The sequence below is a fragment of the Calliopsis andreniformis genome, chromosome 4 (genome assembly GCF_051401765.1).
Source record: "Calliopsis andreniformis isolate RMS-2024a chromosome 4, iyCalAndr_principal, whole genome shotgun sequence".
In the NCBI taxonomy this organism is placed as follows: domain Eukaryota; kingdom Metazoa; phylum Arthropoda; class Insecta; order Hymenoptera; family Andrenidae; genus Calliopsis; species Calliopsis andreniformis.
In genome coordinates, this window is record NC_135065.1 from 8,746,580 (window position 1) to 8,769,352 (window position 22,773).

Consider the following 22,773-nt stretch of genomic DNA (forward strand, 5'->3'; position numbering starts at 1 on the left):
ACGATGCGTCTATAAAACAGTAAAAATTGAAGCTTTTGGATGGATCTCTTTTCCCCAATAACTGTCGAAACAATCCTAAATCGCATCATGTGCTCTGCTTCGAAAATTCCTGAACCCTAGGCCATCCATGACTGAATGCTACAGTTTCCCCGTGAAAAGGGCCAGAAAGAAAAAGGGGGCTTCGTCGGCTGATGGAAATAACGTTTCGCTTTTTATTCTATCGCGTGTTCCTCGCGCTCTCCCTCACCAGTGTATTCATTTATTGGAGCCAGGCCAAGCTATTACGTTATATACAGTGAATACAGTAAATTACTAGACCAGCTTTCCGTTGCCCGAGCGCTTTTCCACCAGTGAAGTGGATTAGTCCGTTAGACTGGCCCGTGGATCCCCTGTTCACGGTTATTTTTCAAGCTTGTCGTCGGTTCGACGTTAATTAACGAAATATCGAGAGCCGCCTGTCGAGTGTTCGCTTTCATGAACTTTGTACCTTATTCTTGGACAGCTATTGGAGTTTCTGAGCAGTAAGATGGAAAGGATCGTTCCTGGCAAAAAATCTGCTTGCAGTAGAATATACATTCTGCGATACAAACACTGCTTCACGGCTTGATTAAGGTTAACGTCAACGTTGATTACAGTTACGAGTGATTACCAGGCAGGAAGACTCAAATTCAATCAAATCTCTTCACATCGTTAATTAATTGAGGAACTGAAAACTGAATTTTGGCTCAGAAGAATGGAGTGCATTCAGTATCGAATTTACATGATTCTCTACTGGAAAAATATTTGACTTTTTTAAATACATTTACAACCTAGACTTCAAAACGACGAGAACTATCATGCTGCATTTTCGTCTTTCATTTTCCACGATTCCAGTTTTTACGTTTAATAATACTTTCCTATTTCCCTTAACACGCAAGTTTAATAATCCTTCAGGACAAATTCACGGTTCCCTATAGACCACTCGTTATAAACTCTTTGCCAGCTCCACTGTTAAATCTGACATCGAGTGTCTGTTTAATTTCCACCTGACCGCGCTCGCAGAGTGACGAACGCTCTTAAACGGATACGTTGCGTTCTATTAATCGCCCAGCCCTCGCGTCCAAAGTCTGCCCCAAGCTCTGAAGTGCCCTTTGTAATGAAACTTTTCCAGCAAGGTAGTTTCACTGTAATTTTCCGGGGAACTACTCGTTCTAGCGTCCCGTAATCTCTCAAATCCCTCACTTTTCCATCTCGGACCAAGAGGGATCGTCGGACCATCTTCAACTTTTAAGTCCTTTAATTATTCTACAGCCTGGAGCGATGTCTTACAGCCAGGTGTCTCGTTATAAATAATAAATCTGAGACGCCAAGGGTTTAAAGAGAGTTGGGGGATCCGTTCGAGGCATCACCCCTGATGGGAACTGTCATCGATAACTCGGGCTCGGCCAGGCTTCCCTCGTCTTATTAAGGTACTTCGAAACTTTCGAAAACTCGGTCGAGTTTCAGATTGCCTCCTATGGAATCGTTCCTCGTAGATCCGTCCCGAGGAAACCATCGCCGATGTCTGTATCCAGGGGATAGTTGCGTTAAAACCTTCTCGCCAAAGTTTTCGACTCGTCAGGAAGCGCTCTTGGAATTTTTGCTACTGGAGAAGATTGCTTCACCGATTAGAATGGTTGGAAGAACGAGCGTGTCGACGCTAATTGCTTCAGATCAAATTAAAAGGGCAGCAACTACTGTCAGGGATTCAAGATGTCATCAATCTTTAACTCTTCCTGAATATTTGCTTTTTGATCTGTGTAGTTGTTAATGATGGAATCGAAATTAATGTGTACTCTTGAATCTGAGTTTCAATATCTCGTCTGAGTTTCGGTTTACTTGTACTACTTAATATTTATCAGAAGTTCAAAAGTAGATATCCAGGCAGATTGGAATTGGGCAATTTCAACGATAACTTCTGACAACATTTTCGTCTGATTCTTCTTGAATTTCTGAGGAAAGGATATATAGATTTTTCTACTAATGGTGTTATTTTTTCAATAATACTGTAGTTCCAGCTCTTCAACTCCTTTTAAATTTCTACTTGAATCCACAATGCAAATTCCCATAGGCCACGATGAAACTCCTTATGTCCACAAATATTTCATGCATCTCAAATATAATTAGTCCATTTGCACCATCGAATTCCCACCATCCTTCAATCATGGAAGGAACCACGTGTGCTCAGTATGTCGATATCATGACAAACTCGGTGGGCTAGCCATATTTGTCTCATCAATTCACACGGTGTTTGCTCATAAAGGAGTCACGAGACTGAATCTCTGGTTGCCTGCAGGTGCACTGGCGTTAATTATTGGGCCAAGAGCGTGGATGACACGGTGGACGCTTGAATCGATCTATCGAAGCGTCCCAGAGACGCGCGAAGTGAATTCGGTGGATTGATGATCCCAGACCGTGTCCAAATCGATTCATTAAGGACACTGGCCTCAAGCTGGCCCGGCCTCTGCCGCTTAATCGACTGTGATTAAACAATGCACCGTCCAGTCGTGTCCCAGTCGATCCCCTATAAATAGACAGCGGACCAGGGCTGCTTTGAACCTTCCACGGCGAAGAACGATGTTTCGGCCTTTTACGTTTGAGAGTAGCATTTGGTAAAGGGAAGATTCGATTAGTGCCCTTCGAAACGCTCCGATGACTTCCGTTCCGGGAAAATTGACCTCAGAGGTGATGGAGATTGGAGCTCTAGCGAAGGAACGATGAAATGTTAACGAACAGAGACTTACATCTGCGATTATAAGGCACAAACTTCATTCCTTCAAACCCAGTTTAAGCTACTCTATAAAAATACGAAGGTACATCAAGCGCTACAAATCTTCAAACCTTACCAGCAATTGAATATGAATATCAAATAGTGTCTCAAAGTCAAGTCTCCTAAAAATTTATAGTACCTTCCCCAAATAAAAACCATTCCCAAGCAAACGTCTCTCGACAACCTCCCTCAACACGTATCACCACCCCAGCTCCAATCACCCACGCTCAACAATCGTCAGACAAGGATACCCCTAGCGCGCGACAGGCCGTAAAAGGAAGCTGGGCATAATTTGAGATCAAAGGTGTCCCATAATCGCGCGAATCCACCATCGTATCACCACCATAAATCCTGCTTACAGCGGCCGTCGGCCGCGATAAAAGTCCCCGCAGCACCTGCAGCCCAATAATAACGTAATATCAAGCATTAAGATCGATGCGCGATGAAATCCTCCCTGTCATGCGCACAGTAGTCAGGGCAGCAACGAAGAACGAAGGAAGATTCTTCGACGAAGAATAACTGAAACTGTCGTCTCGACGAACGACAGTCTGTTTATCAGCGTCTGCACAGATGGGTGAGCCCCGAAAACGCGTGAAATTTCGATAACACGTCCCTTCGAATGGAGCAGTGCCATTTGTGCGTGGATGCACCAGCGTGCACGCATCGATGCACCCTCTCCCCCCGTCTGGCAGCGTTGGATGACACGACGCGCCTTTCGAAACAGGGGAGGGAAAAAAAATCCCATTATCTGACCGTCTCTATACGCTGAAAGATTGTGAGCGCACGAGCGCGCACGGAGCAAAAGCTGGGGAGTATAAAAGGGAGCAGCTCGCATAGAAATGCCGCTCGGCCGGGATTCTGAATGGTCTTCTTGTCCATGACAGATCACGGGGCCGCGCTTTTGTCGTTCCAGCGGTATCAATGATGAAATATGAGCGCGTTGCATCCGATAGACGGCCACGCTGCTCTCCAGTCCAGCCCTCGTCACGGAGCGTCGGGAATAGGTGAATTAGGACACGCGATTCCCTGATCGTCGGCGATTTTTCATCGCCAGGGAATCACGTGACTGGAATATCTGCCTGTTCCATGGTGTAGCCTCTGTTTTTCGTTTATTTTTCTCGCGGCCCATCGTGGCGATTGCTATTGAAGGGGTGGACGGGTGTGGATCTGAAACGGCGTTGATTGCTATGGAGTGTTGGTCTTGCTCTGATTCGAGACAGGATGGAGTTCTAATCGCGATATCGAAGTGGTTTGATTGTTTGAAAAGAGAAAGAACGTGTTAGGAGTACAGTAGATGATGCAGTAGAGTGTATCTTTCCTTTTGTCTCTACAGAACACTCCAAAGGAGATATTCGAAGAAAAATGGTATCAAAATTGAAGCGCAGAATAAGTTCTCAAGTATGATTTAAAATGTGAAATACAGCTTCTTTGATATGGGAAAGTTTCTTGGAAGCTCGTTTCTCCAAAGAAAACAAGAAGGGAAGAAATAGTACCAAAGCCATTCCATAGTACTTCGTTCCAAAGATCGGCCACAAACGAGAGATCAAGCCAACACCCAGAACTCCTCATTTTCTAAATGTCCTCGAAGACCATTTCCCTAAACGAACGTATAATCTTCGAAGATAGCCGATTTCGCGATTAGAAATCTCACCACTGACGTGTTCCTCACCCAGTTCCCAGCATTCGACTGCTCTGGACTGTGCATGTGACTGCAATTCAAGTTCCTCAACCCCCGTTAGCAAGTTTTAATGACCGTGAGAAGCGGTGGCCTAAAAGCGCCCCGAGGCTTTCACCGAGCTTAAACCACTTTGCTTAACACGTGCAGTATCTTCGCTGTCGCTGAACCCATCACGTCCTTTGACCTTCGTTCCGCGAAGAAACGAAGGACCTCGCAGCGTCCGCTATTCACCGTCACTCCACTGTATACATATCCGAGGGATCGTTGGAAAAGGAGCCTCGGATGCTTCGTGTCTCTGAAAACCCTCCACTCGACTCTGCAGCGTCGTGTTCTCCAATATTCATCGACCCTGCACTCGATTATGCAAATCATCCCTCGACTGCATAGCTAATCGATATCAGAGATCCGAGGAGCCGCGGATCGTTTAGAGTCCTCGAGGACAAGACAGGATCTCCTATCGTCTGGGAGAACGTTTCCTGTCCGATGGAAAAATCCAGGATCGAAATTCGGGTCAGTGGAGCACTTTTCTCTTCAACCATCGAGAAACGTTTTCACTATGCATTCAGAAGGGATGGTCGATACGTTGCGAGCGTCTGGTCGCGATGAATGCTACGTTCGTGTACTTCTTGACTTTGATGCAGATATTGTAGAGGGTTTTTAAGCTCCGTTTGCTTTGGAAAGCACTGTTGCTAGGGTTGAATAAAAAATTGTAAATTGTACTAAGCAAGGAGCTCGACAAATCTTGCATTTATCAAAGCAGCGCAAATGCAAGAGACTCATATATGTTCGTGACTGAGACTGCAGCTCAACTATGAAATTTCATTATAGACAGAATTCAATTTAGCAGTTTTTTCTCTGTAATAGTGAATAAAAGACAGAGGAATTTATCAAATAAAAGTTGTCCGTATAGGACAGGTGTTTCAGAAAATAGAAAAAAATTGTGTTCTACATTTTTCATTTACTCCTACAGGGAGAACTGTCTCTGTATTTTATTATACACAGGTACAGTTAGTAACACAGACTTAAGTAAACTAAAAATATGAAAAAATGAGAGATTCAAAGTTGCAAGTTTCAACAAAATTCAAAGTACTTTTCAACCACGAGGAATACACACTCAGTAAAATTACAAATTAGAAAGACCGAATAACAAAGTATTTCCCCACAATACTTCAGTTCGACTAATCTTCCAAGAGTAGTTGCGAAAGAGCAGGCAAAAACACTCGAACAACTCTTACTTGCAGCAACAGAGTCGCCTGGAACGACTAGTTGTGCGATAACAAGAGTTTTCGCGGGCAAATATAGCGATCTAATTTGTAGCGAACGTCGAGGAATTCTAATAAGCGTAATTTGAATAGCGAAACGATCAAAGGTAATTCCAATTCGCGAATTACAGCAGTCGAAAGCTGAGGGAGCGAAAGAGCTCCGTGTGCTCGGTTTTAAAGTTCCCGAGGAAGGTAACTCTAGGAATTAATCCATTGAACCGACGGAGAAACCAAAGGGACAGGAAACGAAATTAAACGGAATTAATTTAGCAAATTATGCCTTCCTTTGGTCCACCTGGGGAGAAGGTAAATCGATTATTCCGCGGTATTCTTCCTTCGAGCGGGCCAAGAACTCTCTCGAGCTCGCTCGCGCCATGCTTTGATGGATCCGCGAAATTGCATAAATTCGATTAACGCTACCCTTTTCGCCCGCCTGATTACAAATATGCCGAGTGAACACCACCGAATTACAACGAACCTCGTTAACACGTTGAGCGCGGCAGTGGACTTAAGAAAATCGGCGCCGCGCTCAACGTGTTATCAGGGAACCGCAGGATTCGCTAGTCGAATCGAAAGCAGGGATTCGCGGCTTCCTACAGTCCTGGATCCGCGAAAATTAGAATCAGACTGCATTGGGAACCGTAACAATTAACGTCGCTGGAATAATTAGTTATGCTAGCCGAATAAGGGACAGCGAAGGCGAGTGACGAGCGAATTTGCAATTCACTGAGCCTGTCCCTTCTTTCTTTCGCTAACGAAGAAAGAAGAATTGTGGATATAAGATGGAGGACGGCGTGAATTCACTTCTGAGAAGGAATTTTTTCATTTGATAGAGTGGAATAAAGTTAGAGGGATGGAGTTGAAGAGTTGAGTTGATTGAATTTGTAGAAAGAAAAATGGTTCGAGTTTTCTTGGGGTATGAGCGACCTTCGATCAAATAACACCTTTTCAAAGAAAACAGAAATTGTATTTTACAAGCGACAACATTTTCAACTTTAATTCCTCTAAAACTGCTCTTTAAATGGGAAAATATTTGAATTTGAAATACTCTCTGGAAACAGATAGATCTAAAAACGCCGAATAAATTTACACTCCCTCTAATTCAAAGTCACAGAAAGCAAATTTAAATTTAGTCTACCTTGCAGGCACATGCTGGTTTGCAGCCAATTGAACCTCCAATCTTTAACAAATCACGTGAAATTCTCACTTACTGAAACAGGCCCGATTACACCAGCGCGAAATCAAAGGCAAATGTCCAATCAATTCTCCCCGAACTTTGACAATCGCCCACAGTATTCCTGTCGCGTGCACAGTGGCGGCGAAACACGAAGAAAGAGCCGCTTCGAGGGAGGGAAAAAGTTGAAAGTCCGCGCCGCTAGAAAAACAACGACTCGTGGTGGCGTTCAGCAGTTTAAACAGTTGCCAGGCTTTCCCGAATCACGCTGATTCGACGCCGAAATTGCTTCTCACAGAGAAAACAGTTTACTCGGCCGATGCGCGCGAATACTCGTGAAAGGGGTCAGCGGCATTCCCGATGCAAGTTTTTTTTTCTGTCTCTCTAACTTAACGAATCACGGAATGTGCTTTTTCACGGACCGTTGCAATCCAAACGCTTTGATATAATTTACAGTCGTTGCTCTCCCTTCTCTGAGCAATTAAATTCTTTCCGATACATTAACGACTGGCGAAAGCACTTTTCGGTCTTTTCCCTCGCTCGCAAGCGAAAACTCTCGCGACCACCAGAGGTTTAATTCGATAGAAGGACACGAGAAAGTTCGTGAAATATTTAGCCTCCGCGGAATTTTCGACTGCGCTGCGCAGTGGATTGTTTAGTGTTTCGTACCGAGGCTTTTATACAGAATATTAAAGGTATATGAGAGTATTATACGGAACCACGAGCAACAAAATGATGATTTTAGATGAAGCAGTAAGTCGAACAAAAATTTCAAATACAAATAAGATGGAACCAAATTCTGTAGACTGTACTGTGCTTCTGAAAAAATTTTAATCTTAAAAATACGAAGACATACTATCTGAAATAACAATGAATAATTCCAGACAACTTTTTCACATACAATTCAGATAAAAAGAATTGTCTGAAATTTAATTTCGCAAAAAAGACTGTAACAAGCACTTGTGATAGAAACCATTTTCCTAGCTGTACTAATTTCCATCACATTCAACCCTCGACTTTGAGGGCTGTTTTCACCCCTTCAACATGGATGTTAGCCAATAGAAACTATTACCGCGTCGAGAGTTCTTTTGTCGAAAGAATTGTCCGAACTGAATGTGTTACTCTGTTCACAGTGATTTGGCAATTAAAACGAGAGTGTGCGACTTCTTTTTATTTTGAGATTCTTCACATCGCTGTGAATGGTACTCCAACGAACGTGCTCTCGCGGGTGGCGTGTTCGGATCGCGATTTCAAGGAGTGCGAACCCTTCTTCGGTGAATACACCTCTTTTATCCATAATGCAAACGATTCAGTCGCGAGTCGAACAAAGGACAATCACGGGCCGAGTTCCTGAGAAAACAGAGCGGATCATTTGCAGCCTAATCGAGGCGAAATAAAGAGAGCCCGATAGCGTCACTTTCGAGGCGTGAAATAAATGAGAACGAAGAAGAGAATACGAGCACCTGCTACAACGTTCTTTTCCTCTTATCTGCTACTGTCCCCTGAAGTTATTTCTTATTAAACAGGAGAAGCAACGTTTAGCGAAACCAGAATAAGGTCTGTTGGTAGAAAATACGGATCGAATTCGTGCCAGCCTTTCTCGTTCGATAAGGTGTCACGGGAAGACTATCGACCGCGTCATCTTCCGTTAAGAGTCGAGTAAATACTGGAAACGAGGCTGTCTACTCCACAATGAAGGTTTATCGAGCACCGTAAAGTTTTCGAAAGCAGAGCGTATTTTGCACCGTAGTATTACGTGCCTGGAAGCTTAAGGCTTGAGGACACTGTTGAACCTTGTAACCAGGAAATTCGTCGAATAGAAATCGTTGCATTATGCGTTTGGAAAAAGTGATTATGAAATAGGACCACACATGGCGCTACCAATATTCAGATTTCCTCATTTTCAAAGGTCTTTTAAAAGTAGATTTTATTTCATAATAGCAATTCAATTTTCTTTGAAAATTGTAATGCTACATGCTCAAAGTACACACTTTGATATAATCGAATCCCAAAACAACTTTCAGTCCCAAGCGACAGGGAAAAGTAACTTTTTCCGAGCGACCACGAAATATTCCATGTTTAATATCACTAATGTAACCTAGACGTGCTCCACGTAACGCGTTAAAAATTCGTTTCGAAAGTAGAGCGAATTTGGGGTATAAAATCCTCATGGGGGACAGTGCCACCGCGCACTTTCCTCATGAAACGGGGACGACTGCAACAAATTCAGCACAAATCTGAAAAAAAACGTGCAGGACATTCCTGCACACTCGTATCTTATAACAGTAGTCGTAAAACTAAAGACGAACAACACAAAATCAGAAAGAAATGTTTCAAGTGAACGAATTTAAAAAAGAGCGAGGTCCGCTAAAGAGAATATTCAATTGACTGAGTTTCTTTCGAGAAATAAATTTATAAATAATTTCCACGTGCACACTAAAAAGACTGCGCTTCCATTCCATTTAATTTAAATTTTAAAGATGATATCCAGTTTCAGAGAAATGAACATTTTACTTAAGCCACTTTGTACGATAAAATAACGTGATCACTCATATGAAGAACATAACAAATTTCCCTAATGACTGCAGTTACCTGGACGTGATCTTCTAGGAAGAAAAAAGAAATAAAAAATGCGAGAGAATAGCACGTAGCTCGCGAAAATAAAAGTCCTGTCTCGCGGTTAGCCAACCCTGACCATTTCCCAGTTTCGAAATTCGTCTTTTAGAAATATTATCTGACGTCCTGTGTCCACGTCAAGAGAGTCACCTCTTTGGAATCGATGTTTCCAAACGAATGCACGCGTTATGCATTCTCACGAGTCGATCGACGATCGAGTCATGCACGAGTTGGTGCACGAGCGTCGCGAGAATCTCGAAAGCCCCGCGAAAAGAACGGGATCGAGACGATAAAGGAGATAGAGACAAAACGGCGTGTCTGTCATGATACAACGCTGGCTGTCTTTTGATGTAATCGGGCACGAACAGCGGGCGGAAGATTGTGGAAAATCGATGGAGCTACACTGAAAGCGGAGGCTCCGTTTAATTGAGTAATCGCGCGAAGCCGTTTCAATTTTATCGCCCTCTCAAAAGTGACAAATTTACGATTTTGTGGAACTCTGATCGAATAATTCGTTACTTCTAATGCAGCTTGGTGCGACAGGTGAATTTTGCATAACGAAGAGGAATTCAATTTTTTCTAGTAATTATTCTTATGTGTCTCCATGGAATTATATAGTAATATTCACAATAATTTTCACAGAAATCACATGATAATAAATTTCCATGAAAATTGTACAGATTACGCGCACAATTTGAGACTTGGAATAAATGAAAAATTTGTAAACAAGACAAATTTGAATGTCTGAATACTTATTTGAACAGGTGTAAAGTAGGTCATCTAAATATTTGAATAAATACTAGAAAACGTTGCAATTTGAAAGTTTGAAAAATTAAAAATTTGAAAATTAAAAAATCTAAAACTTGACAGTTAAACAATTTTTAATTCAAAAATTCAACAGGATTTTTTACTTCAATTTAGGTTTCGCTTGATAAATTACCAGCGCAAATATTTCAGGTTCACGTGAGTTTGCTGCTAATGGGGTCATAGCGACATCGGGGTCACGTTAATGTCCAATTGCGTCACATTAGTGGCAATTATTATAAATAACACATTTGACTAATGATGGCAATGGAGTAATTAAACTGACGATCGAAGGTTCTCGTGTATGCATGAAACAGAAAGATAAGGCAAATAATTGTTACTAGTAAAATAATCTTGACTCTCAAGAACTGAAAACCATGGACTCACATCGATCATCATGTAATACTTTATAAATAATGCAATTTACGGATGAACCCTTGCTTAAGTTCAATTTCAGCTCGCCTTGAACAATAATACATCCTAGAGCAGCTTCTAAAGCTAAGCTCGCAACTGATGAAGAGAAAAAAGTAGCATTCTTAGAAATGCTAGATGCAACGAAGGAAAGTTCTCCCTCGCTGCTCTAACTGGGACAGATCTCTAAAGGATTAACTGAATTAGTTAGAAAAACTTCAGTAACGATGCTTAAGTAACTGCGAAAGCTTATATCGATTCCTCTGAGACTTCTCGATTTGCACAATAATAAAAGAAGGCAATATAATATTCTGCGAGACACAAAAAAAAGGATGTTGAAAAGAAGACCAGTTTCTCAGATCCTAAAGGGAAGGATGTCATCTAAAAAATTATATCCATTGCACAAACGGTTCAATTTCAAGGAATATTTCAGAAATACACCGCTAATTGAATTTTAAAAAAAATGACTTATTAAATCATGAGGAACACATTTAGCTAGTAACGCAGCCCAAAAAATCCTTCAAAAAACCCCGTGTTAAATCGGTTACAATTATTGAACCACGAAAACGTTTGAGGCTCAAGAACGAGGACGAAGAGTAAACGTTTGCACAAACTTTTTTCATTACTCATGTATGCCGAATTCAAACATTACCCATTCCGCGCTTCCCATGTCCCACAGACCTGAAACGCAAAGCTAACTTGAAAGTAGCTACAGAACTGCAGAAAGAGACGCAGACTCTCAAATGCCTAAAAGAAATGGGACGAGACAGGAGCATCTGTTCAGCCGAAATTTAACAGAGCAGTCTCAGCTGCGGCTCCAGGCCCTGGTTATTATCCCCACTGTGTCCACGTAACGCAACAATTAAGGGAACTAATTTCCCCTGGCCAACATACCCCGAGCAACCACAATACCAGCCGAGTGGTGTGTCAAGGCGTACTAGTCTGTGCCAACTTTCGAGCCCACGAGACGCCAGCAGGAACGAAGGGGGTCTGGGTTCCTCGATTGGTGGAAGGTTGAAAGGCTGCAGCAGAGGAGGAAAAATAAAACAGGGGGACGAGGAAAGTCCACCGTCAACGAGTGCTACTTCTCCACGCAACGAATCTACGCAACCCAGTTTCCAGTGTACATGTACACGCACACGCGTTCGTCCACCCACGCACGCACGAATGCACGTATGAGGAGCAAAGAGGCAAAAGAGAGAGAGTGAAAGAGAGAGAGAGGCATTGTTTTATCGAGGCGATACGGAGAAAACATTATCAGAAAAATGTTCGCCACTGCGAGCAAACACTTTTCTCTTTTTCTATCAAAGCTCTGTTCGAGTGCAGTTTCGACTCGAGATGAGTGGCGAACAATGGACCCTGAGACCAACTCGGCAACAACAACGATAACAGTGACAATCGAGGATGAGTTTGTACTTTGGAGTTGGAGTTAGTTGAATAATTAATTCGTGAAAGTGTGGGAGCGACATTTCCCGGAAGCGAAATCTTTTATTCGTTTTTCAGAATGAAGGGGATGGAAAGTTGAAGGGGAGTTTGGTGGGTTTGACATAGTTGTTCTAAAAAAATTCGAATCTACGAAAATCTCTCCACCTTATCACCGAATGAAACGTGAAAACTCTCTTCTCCGCAAATTTCAGCAAAAATTCAGTATTCGTAAACGTTCCACCCTCGCGATCGTTTTCCCCGAACATTGTACGATTGTATGTCGAACCGACTTTTCGTCTTTTTTTCCCCCATGGAAAACGCAGTTCTGTGGCGGAGAACAATCATTTCCCTGTGTCACACGTTGCACGAGTTTTTCCTATCGTTCGACTGTCCCACGCGCGAAACCGTGATTGATTCGCGAAATACATTTTCGCTGATCACGATTCGCCGCAGAGATTTTATTATAACAAACCGTCGGGAACAACGAGCTGACGCGACGTATCCGATATATCGTACCGTTCGTCGCACTTTCTAAATACATGTGAAAGCGAGACAGGTGAAAAAACACGGAAATGAAATAAACTAAAATCGGAAATTTACCGTAGCGTTTTGTCCTGGATTGGAAAATCGTCGAGCGCGCCACGCATCGGGGGGAATTGAAAAACGTGAACCCTGCGTCGCGGACGCGGCTTAATTAAAAATACAGCCACGAATTTAATATCGTCGCGAGATTGCTTTCAAATTAAAACCTCCGGTACTTGTAAACGAGGTAACCGACGAGTAGGGAAAAGAAAATGATGATAATTGTATCAATTTCCCGGGATTTTGGAAACGGAATAATTACGGTTCGTTTCACTCTCAATCAATACGTTCACTCGTCGTGTTTCGGATGTATCGCGATGAGGTACTATCCGTTCCCCAGTTTTTCTTTCTCCGTTCGAATTATACGTTTCAACCCTCTGACGAATGAGGGGAGGAATTTGAGGGAATATCGCGGGAGCGAGGCAGAAATCGGAAACAAAGCCAATATTAAAGCCACCAGGCACTTTTAAGTCTTCGTATTACATCGAAGAACCGCTGTACAACAGAGACGCAAATGGTACACGTGTTTTAATATTCGCCGAGCCTACGAGGCCCCTTTCCTACCCTTCCACCCTAGCAATGCTTTATGTTTGCTTCTGCTTCGTGGATTCTTGGTCTTGCCGAGTGGAAATTTTAACGATGATCGGAAATGGATGGATTTAAATTCTTCGAATTGAGAGAATTTTAATCTTTCCCTCGTGCGACACTTGTCGAGTTAGTTCCTGAATACTGTGATATGGAAGAAATATTTTCATTTTCGAGTGCAACCAATTTCGTATGAGAAGAATTTATGAAATAATTCTGATTTATAAAATGTGATCTTTGTAATTAGGAAAGTTTACTATTTGAATTCGTTTGACGATGTAACTAACTATGTTACGGAGAAAATTTAACTTACTGAAATGTCAACATTTTAACTCGTCTCGAATCTAATTCCCTTAATAACAGCAGCATGAGAAGGTAAAGTTTGCTTTGGAACATCAATATTTTGAAGAAAAACTCTCGTCTAGAAGCACGATGCTCAATATAATTACAAAATATGGTAATAGAATAATTATCACTCACTAGAGCGTACAGTGCTTTGGACTTCTAATTGCGTTGAAAATTTGAAGAAGAAAAATTACAGGCATAACTTCTACAAAAACAAAGTTTTTCCCAAACTTTTAAATTATTAAAGTTACTCTGGAATTCCAAGAAATCTTAAACATCAATTATACCAAATACTCATGAGAAGTATCGAGGAAAATATGAAACGTGAAAACGGGGGTGAAAAACTGAAATTCAACAACCCTTCAGACTCTACAACAGACCCAAAACTAACTCACAATTTAAAATCCTGAAACGTTAATTACCAAAAAGAAAAAGCGAAACCGCGATCGTTTTTCCCCACTTTCTATCGCACAGAATCATCCTTTTTATTTTTTCCCACCTGTTGTCAAACGCCCTGCACACCGATTCGTTCTGACCAACGTGTCACCGAAGACATACTGACCTTGTTATTGTCCGCGGAAGCGACAACCTTTCGAGGCGTTGGATCCTCTTAAGTGACGTGTTGCGGGCACTTGACAAACGCAGAAAAGCGGGTCAACGTCTGATCGCGAGTTTATTTAGAAAAACACCGACGGTCGATCCTCGGAAACGGAGCTTGCATTTCGTCCCTGTAAACGACACGACGCGATTCGCTATTCAATTGGAATCAATTTGTCCGACTTGGCACGCGATCGCGAGTCTTCCTCGCGAGGCCAAGCGAGGGGCTCGATTTTGATGTTTACTGAAAATACCGACGCTCGACGATATTGGCGGAGATCAATGTTCTTGAGATACTGTGAGAACTAGAGGACTTGAGTTGGGGGTGTTTATACCGCAGGTGCAGCAGAAGATAGAAATGATTAATTTTTTAGATAAAAGAATTTTCGAGAAATTTAGACGATGATAATTGTCCTAATAAAATATGAAGGCAATGATTTCTGAAAAGATAGTTCATACGAAACTCAAAACGTATGAATGTAAGGAAAATGACAGATATTTTTGCATTTCTATCTCCACGTTCCTTGCTTCCATTTCTAAATAAAAGGGACATAAAAAAAGCGAAATACCGTCGTATATTTATACGAGCCCCTGATTTAAAAACCACCAATTTTAGAAATCTACTTGAACTCGCTTTCAGTCTCAAAACGAATACGAAAAATAAGATAAAATAAGGCTCCCGATATCCCCGAATGAAGTTGAATAAAATTATCGATAAAATCGGACAAGAAGGCAGATAAGAGAATTTTTCAATACCCTAAAAACCATTCAGCTGAGAATCTTCCATCTTCACGCGTAACAAGGGGCTCAAAGAAGAAGGAACAGAAAAGTAGGGGAGGCTTTAATCCGCAGAAAATCGCGCGTCCGAGTGCCCTTCAGAACAAGAAAAAAGAGGGTCCCCTTAAAAAATTGGACCGAACAATACACGACTTTCGCGCGTTACATTTCCTTCACGCGGCTTTAAAGCGTCGACTGGCCTTGACCCGGGGTTTCGCGCTAAGAACGCTCGGATTCCAGCTTGTCGCTTCCGATCTCCCACCTTCCCCTTCGACCGTGCAAGCTATTAACTCGCGATTAATTTGCATCGAACCTCTCCTGAGAGCACGCTCCAATGATCGCGCGAAATGCACCCCTCGAGGCCTCCATCGTCACCTCGTCATTTCGATCTCCCCTAAGGAAAAACGATAAAAAACTTCTGCACCAGAAAACAAAAGGAAATCTAAATAAATGTAACACCACAGAGCCAATATCGACTCTTTAAAATTCAATTCCCCTACATGGTAAAAGAGACCTGAACGAAGTTCAACCCCCAAAAAATCGACACGAGAACAGAAGGAAAATCCTCTAGAAAAGCTGCTGTATCAGAGTCCATAGCTCTTCCCACGCAACGCTTGGCCTCGCGAGCACAGGTGGTTGCGAGCTCCCTTTCCTCGACGTTTCCGCGAGAATCATTCGAAAGGCAGATGTGTCGAGTGTTCACCACTAACCGATCTCACTGCTCACACGATCACACGCGGCTGGATCCACGGGAGGGTCGGTGGATCGAGTCGATCGTTCGACGGAAGCATCGTCTTCGGCATGAGCCGCCACACGTTCGAACAGTGAGCAGCTCGATCGACTGGCCAGGGCGAAAGCCGTCGCGCGACTGAAACCGTTTCTCTGCCCACAGCATCCCTGTCCTTTCTACCCCGACGTTCCCACCACCGCTTGGCTCGCCCGCCACCTAGGCAGGCCTAGTCCTCCCTTTCAGCCTCCTCCGGCGTGTACGCGCGATTCCCCCTTGTTCCACCTCGACCGTTGTCACAAGCTCAACGTTGAGATTGGGAGCAAGGTTGAATACAATTTCAAATTTTCGCTGAGGAAGACATTTTTAATTGGAAATGTAAATGAAGATTGGGATTTGGCAGGAGAATGCCTCGTTGAATGGAAATGATCGTGGTTTGTTCTGGTTGTTCGAACGGGGGTCGTTGCAAATTTTCCAATTTACCCATTTCCAAATTTTCCAATCCTCAAATTTTCAAATTTTCTAATTTTCAAATCGTGAGGATACGGATAAAACGTCTGCATGAAACGTGTCAGACTTATGTACCTACTTATTCTACTGCTGGCGTGCGCTAGCCAAGTCAGACACAGCAGCGTCAGTAGAATAGGTCATGGAATAAGTCAGACATAGCAGCGTCAGTAGAATAGGCCACATAATAAGTCAGACCTTTCCACCTCTACCTACTTCAGGCATTTCTATTGAGCTTCAAACACTTCTTTTTACTTTTAATTTTCGTCTTGTCAACTTAGCCTCATTGACATATAAAATCCATTTTCCAAATTTTCGCCTTTGTTACCAAATTACCCTGCTACAGTTACGTATAACTACTCGCAGTGTTACACTAAATACCACACAACTAATAAAAATAACTGTAATAACAATATGCAGAATTGGTTCTAAATTTTCCATAATATGTTTAAAAGCTCAACAGATCACAACCTTTCACACTCTTCGTCAAACGTCCTCTCAAACTAAACCACACATTTCAAACGATATGCTCTCTGCACGCATATTCGGTTTCACAGTCGAGTGAACGATCTCTCATAATCAGAACGACTAAAATGTGGCGTGTCGTCTTCACCGAGAAATTGTTCGCGAGCGATCGATTGTGATAACAAAACTTCTCGTCGAACGACGGACACACGCCTTCGTCCTATCTTGATCGCGACAGAAGAATAGCCGATCGATCTTCCTCTGAAACAATACGGCCATTTTCTGGCATCGCGATGCATTGTTCGATCATCGAAGTTGGTATTCGACGTTGCTCACAACATTGTTCGAGAACAGGACGGGGGATTAATCGAGCCGCAAATATGTTTTAATCGACCTAGAAGGGAACAATCAAATAGCGTCCTAAATTCGTGAGGTGGCAATTAAATCTGTGTCCGTGGGATATCGTGAGGGATCGACAGCGATTAATTGCCCCTTTGGGAGCAATGATCTCGGGCTTCTTGTCGACTGAAGGGATGGAAAATTTAGTGATTCTAATATACATTCCTTTGACATAAGACTGTGAAACAATTGACACTCAATCTCTGTGCAAACATATCTCGTACAGGAATTTGTTTCTAAGTACCTATGCGAGAAAAGTTTTTCTAAATTTAATCTAAGTAATTTAAACGAAAAATCCTAAATTAATATAAAAATTTTATTTTTTATAGAACACTTAAGCAAATAGATTAATATAACGAATGAGATGCTTCACCTTAATTAATAATCTACCTCAGTTTTTCCCTTCCTATCTGTCTGAAAATTAATCTGCATACAAAACAGTATGTCTGTTCTTAGTAACAGTAATAGTACACATAGTATAGTAATGAACATCCTCATCTTCCTTTCACTAACTAATCCCTCGGTGCAACCTGAAACAGAAACTTAAACAGTATTAAGCGAAATTCTATAATATAACATTTTCCAAATGATAAGAGGCTTAGACGTCATTTTCTTAATAAATATTGTCATTCTTTTTAATCTAAATCAAATTTCACTTTTAAGTCTGACTGTTTTACTTTCACAGTAAACCTATTTTTTTAACAAACGAGATCTGAAATAAAAACTTATTTAGGTGATATACATATTTTTTCAAGATGAAAAGCACATTTATATAGCACATTACAGAGCACAGTTTATAGACTTGACTATTTGAACATTTGTTAGTCTAAAGAAAGATTAGTCTAAGAAAAATCTCAATAGCAGCCATATAGGGCGCTGAAAAATATCAGAAAAATCTCAATAGCAGCCACACAGGGCGCTGAAAACAAAATCAAAAATGTCTTAATAGCAGCCGCATAGGGCGCTGAAAAATATCAGAAAAATCTCAATAGCAGCCACACAGGGCGCTGAAAACAAAATCAAAAATGTCTTAATAGCAGCCACATAGGGCGCTGAAAAATATTAGCCAAAAGGGCTTTCAATTTTCCACGCATTTATTAACACGATTGAAAGGTTTGAGTGAATTTTCCTTTTTTTCCTCCCAAAACCAATCATATGAAATGCTTTATATTATTCACAACTCTACAAAAAACTCCCGAGGGTGTTTCATTCTTTCATAATACTTCTTCATAATTCATTAAACAAATGAGCTTTTGATCGCCAAGTCAATTTAATGAACATGAAGAATGAACGCCTAATGTTGGTCGTAACATTACAATACTATGCACCCATATTTCATAATTCGCAACGCTACTCAATTAAGGCTGTCGAGAACCACAAGTACAATGCAGCTATCCCAACTGCTTTGTGGTTCTCTCGTTCCAGTATTCACTTTTGGGCTTTCCTTAAGTCGCAACTCTACATGCAAAACGCGATTAATTTCTATCGCAACTCTACTATGAAAAAGAAGATAGATTATAATTAAAATGAATTAAGAAAGAAGGTAATTCCAAAGAAAACTCTATAATCAATGCAACAATGTTTCTTCAAGAAATACTAATATAAGGAAAAGTAATCAGAATAAGTTAATAATGTTCAAAGCAAGATATCTAAATAATGTAACAACTTTAACTCAAGGCAACTTTATTTAAAGATATATACGTAATTATTGCAAAGCAATCGCGATAAGGATTTAGTCGCAACACTAATTCAAACCGTCATAATGTGTCGCAACACTAACTTCAACCACGATTTGCCCAACATTACTGGATCAATCATTGGGTCAGCCCATGGCTGACTACTACAAAATACTACCAAACTACTACAAAATTACAAATGAGCATAGTGACAAAGTAGTAACAAAAATGGCTCCCCATCCTGGGATGGCGAGCCATTCATAGTTTCCCATTCTTGCAAGGACTCTTCGGCTTCTTTCTTCAGGCGGACCGCCCAGCTGAAACTTAGCTCTAAGTGCTCGAGATTCCCCGCCAGAACGAGAACAAACCAAAGCTCTCAAACTTGGGTACAGCGCGAGAACACGACCATCAATTGCGTGGGAGTCCAGGACTCCCAGGGAATCTCTGTTCGTGTTACCGCGCAGAATCCCGATCACAACGTTCGAACCTGTCCTTCCGACCGCGATTCAACGACCCTAGTGCAATGTCGCTGAATTTGGAAAGCCAAGAAGCGAAAACTGAGGTGATAGAATGCTCCAACACGACAGATTCACCCTCAACACTCCAAATGGATTGACCCAAGAAACAGCTATTGAATCTTGGGCAGAACGTTCGAAACCTGTCCTTCCGACCGCGGCTCAGCGACCCTAGTGCAATGTCGCTGAATTTGAAGAGCCAAGAGCAAGACTGAGGCAATGGCATGCTCCATTGTGCCAGGTTCGCCTCGACTCTTCAAATGGATTGACCCCAGAGGCAAGTCGCCACGCGAGAACGCGCCTACCCGATCAGAGAGACTGTGGTGACCTACCCTGGCCCTACCTACTTACATCTAACAGGCACACCAGAAGGTAAACTACCTGCCTATCTAATTGATCCTCTAGCTGTATAGTTCAAAAATGGCAAAAAAGACAATCACACAGATTACCCACGGCCCCCCACCCCCGTTTCTTTCACTCCACGGTTCTCACGCAAGACACTCGGGTGCAGGGCCTAAACTAGGGAGGACGTCCCGGGACGCCTCCGTCACCCGAGCTTAGCACACAACAAGCACACTCTAAAGTACGTACCATTTTCCTGAAATCGACTGGCAAAGGCTAGCGAACATTGCGTGGATATATAGATTACAGAGAAAGGAATACTGATTTATGGTATAGAGACTTCAATTGTTTTGTAATGCAGTGACTTTAATTGATTTGTAATGTAGTGACTCTAATTGATTTGTAATATAGTAACTTCAACAGCTTTGTAATACAGTGACTTCAATCGATTTGTAATATAGTGACTTTGTATTTGTTTCATGCACAGTGTGCATATTATTGAATGTGATTGCATATTGAGTTGCATATGTTCCATAAGATCTTTACTACATCATCATGAAAGCAAAGGAATATATGCATTGTGAGACTGTATTGATACAAGACCGACGCAATTCCACAGCCTAACCACACACACACACACACAATGTGGAAAATACGTCGTGCACGATACACTAACACAGTGCCAGTCGCTAACTATTGTTATTAAAATCTTATGACTAGGTCATCGTACCTCATCGCCTCCACCCACCCAAGTAGCACCTGGGCACGTGAATGGGTCAGAGGTTAAAGGTTCGGAATTAGTACCTGAAAATCCTGAATTAAAAAAGTGATTAGTATAAGAAAGCTAGCGATCCAGTATTTTTCATTTTCATTTCAAATAACTGACTTTATGAAAATTTTATTAACAAGAAAAATGACTCTGATTTTACGACTAATTTTATTAAGAAAATAACTTTCATCTCTAAGGAATTTATGAAGAAAAAGTCTACTTGAAATTTAACTTATTAAAAGAAAAGACTCTACTGAATATTATAATCAAGAACTCTACTTTAAGTACTTTTTAATTTTAAATCAAACTTGGGTAATTTCGTAGTCAATGTAATGATTTTAAAACAAAAAGGCAGAGCAATTGTTCATACTGGTTACTTGACAACGAAATCTACCCATCGCGAAATGCCTTCTTGTACATAAAGTGGAATACACTTTTTACTAACGACGGAACTTTAATGGAAATCAAAGATAGTTTAATATTACTTTACTTATTGAAAAATGAAAATAACTATCTATGAATTCACGAATTAATAAATATAATGTAAGAGTAAAATGTATATCATGGCACTATTTTCATTTTATAATTTTCAAAGCATCCACTGAACAGAATATCCGATTTCTCAACAACATAATTTAAATTGTATCATTAAACATGTTGCAATTCATATATTTTGCTCTACATTGTCTACTGATATTCATTTCAATGTTTCCTGTTACGATATGGTAACAGAATATTTATTTCATTGCAAAACACGGTATACAAGAAGACCCTAGCCTAAACTAATACACAAAAAATATGTTACTACTCACGGGTATACAACTGTACCCGCGGTCACTATGCTCGCAAATCAACAAGTAAATACAACCAGTCACTCGTGTCGCTTCGGACCTTTGCGTCCTACGACATGGTTGAATGACCAGAGGAACTTTAAACATGCGTTACCTTAACACCCACGGAATGAAGGCAGCTCGACGAATTACCCAGGGGGTGTCAGCTGGACCTGAAATAAAAGAAATAAGAAATATTAGAAAACCACTCTTCAGAGTCTTCAACTTTTTAAATATCAATTTTCCAGAAATACAAGCATCTTTTAAATTCTCAGATACTAAATTCTATATCCTAATTTAACTTAAAATTTCAATAAAAAGGAATAATACTTACATTATTCTTCGCGTTCCGACGCCTGAACTCGCCAACTCTCGACTTTGAAACTCTCCTTCATGACTCTATATACCGATATATCGACACCTTTTAACAATGAAAAAAAAATAAAAAAAAAGATAACTACTAACGCGACCGAAAGTAATCACACGGCGAACAAATACTGACTCTACTCGCGCATCAGAGCCTCGCGGAGCTCTGTAATCATTCATGATTCGTCAGAAACACTGACTCTAATATCGCGAGCAAAATATAAACGGACACTACAGAGCCAACTTGCCCTTTCAATCAAAACAAAAGTTACTACGCAGCAGAGAGTGACTCTACGACCGCATTGCGCGCGGTCACAAATTATACTGAAAGAAATTTATGTTAGAGAGAGAGAGGGAAGGTCGAAGGAAAACTTGGTAAACACAGGTGTTCGCTGTTTCCTTCGCCTTTTCTGAGCGTTTCTCGAGGAAATACTGCTAAATTAAAAACTATGTGTCTTTTGTCTTGTGTTATGAAATGTACCAAGTTAAACACGTAGTTTAATTTTCAATGTTAGTGTTATCAAGAATTTTCACTTTAAAATATTATATGTAAAAAATATTTCTCGATTTTTCGTGGTAAAAATCAAAACTTTTTTTCAATTTGGATTAAATTGAACCGATTAACTTTGCATTAAAAATTTTATATAAACGATTAATAAAAAATATCGGAACATGAACAAATTTTCCACGGATAACACTAAACAAAAAATTATCACAAACAAAATGCAATTCAACATGGCTATTTTTTGTTAAAACTCAATAACCGCCATTTTGAATCATCAAATTAAAATAAGACATAAATTAAAATCGAAAGAAAAAAGAATTTAATCTTTTCCCGTTCGACTTTACCACACAACCAATATAAAATAGCACATAATATTTAAAACCAGCAAAAATTTCATAAAAATAGAATAAAATTATTAATATAAATGTTACCACTATTCTCTTTCAAAGAAATTCAAATTTTATCGTTTCTCCTCAAATATTCGTTTAAAACGATTACTAAATGTCATGGCGTCGGTAGCGCGTCACTTCCTTTCATTTCAATCTCATCCAAAAACCTGTAACATAAAAAAGACACAAAGTCACATAAATGCAAGCATATTTCAAACAAATATGAATTAAATCTGAAA

General features: G+C 40.9%; 1 protein-coding gene and 1 long non-coding RNA gene across 5 annotated transcripts in view; both read right to left on the minus strand.

Moving 5' to 3' along the window:
* Positions 1 to 15,842, minus strand: part of LOC143178094 (monocarboxylate transporter 10) — a 97,441-nt gene extending 81,599 nt beyond the window's left edge. For 2 of the 4 annotated variants that reach the window (XM_076376549.1, XM_076376545.1), the window contains exons 1-2: positions 15,024 to 15,248; positions 14,233 to 14,398 (exon numbers count right to left, since the gene is read on the minus strand). The gene's annotated coding sequence lies outside the window, so the exon portion shown is untranslated. Of the gene's footprint in view, positions 1 to 14,232; positions 14,500 to 15,023; positions 15,249 to 15,754 lie in introns of those variants that run through there. The other 2 variants (XM_076376547.1, XM_076376546.1) reach the window with 2 other exon arrangements.
* Positions 15,843 to 17,475: 1,633 nt separating this feature from the next.
* On the minus strand, positions 17,476 to 21,852 carry LOC143178295 (uncharacterized). The gene is made up of 3 exons (XR_013001754.1): positions 21,609 to 21,852; positions 21,390 to 21,447; positions 17,476 to 17,672 (listed from the first exon to the last, which is right to left on the minus strand). It is a non-coding gene; the product is annotated as an uncharacterized LOC143178295 (long non-coding RNA).
* Between the last annotated feature and the right edge of the window lie 921 nt (positions 21,853 to 22,773).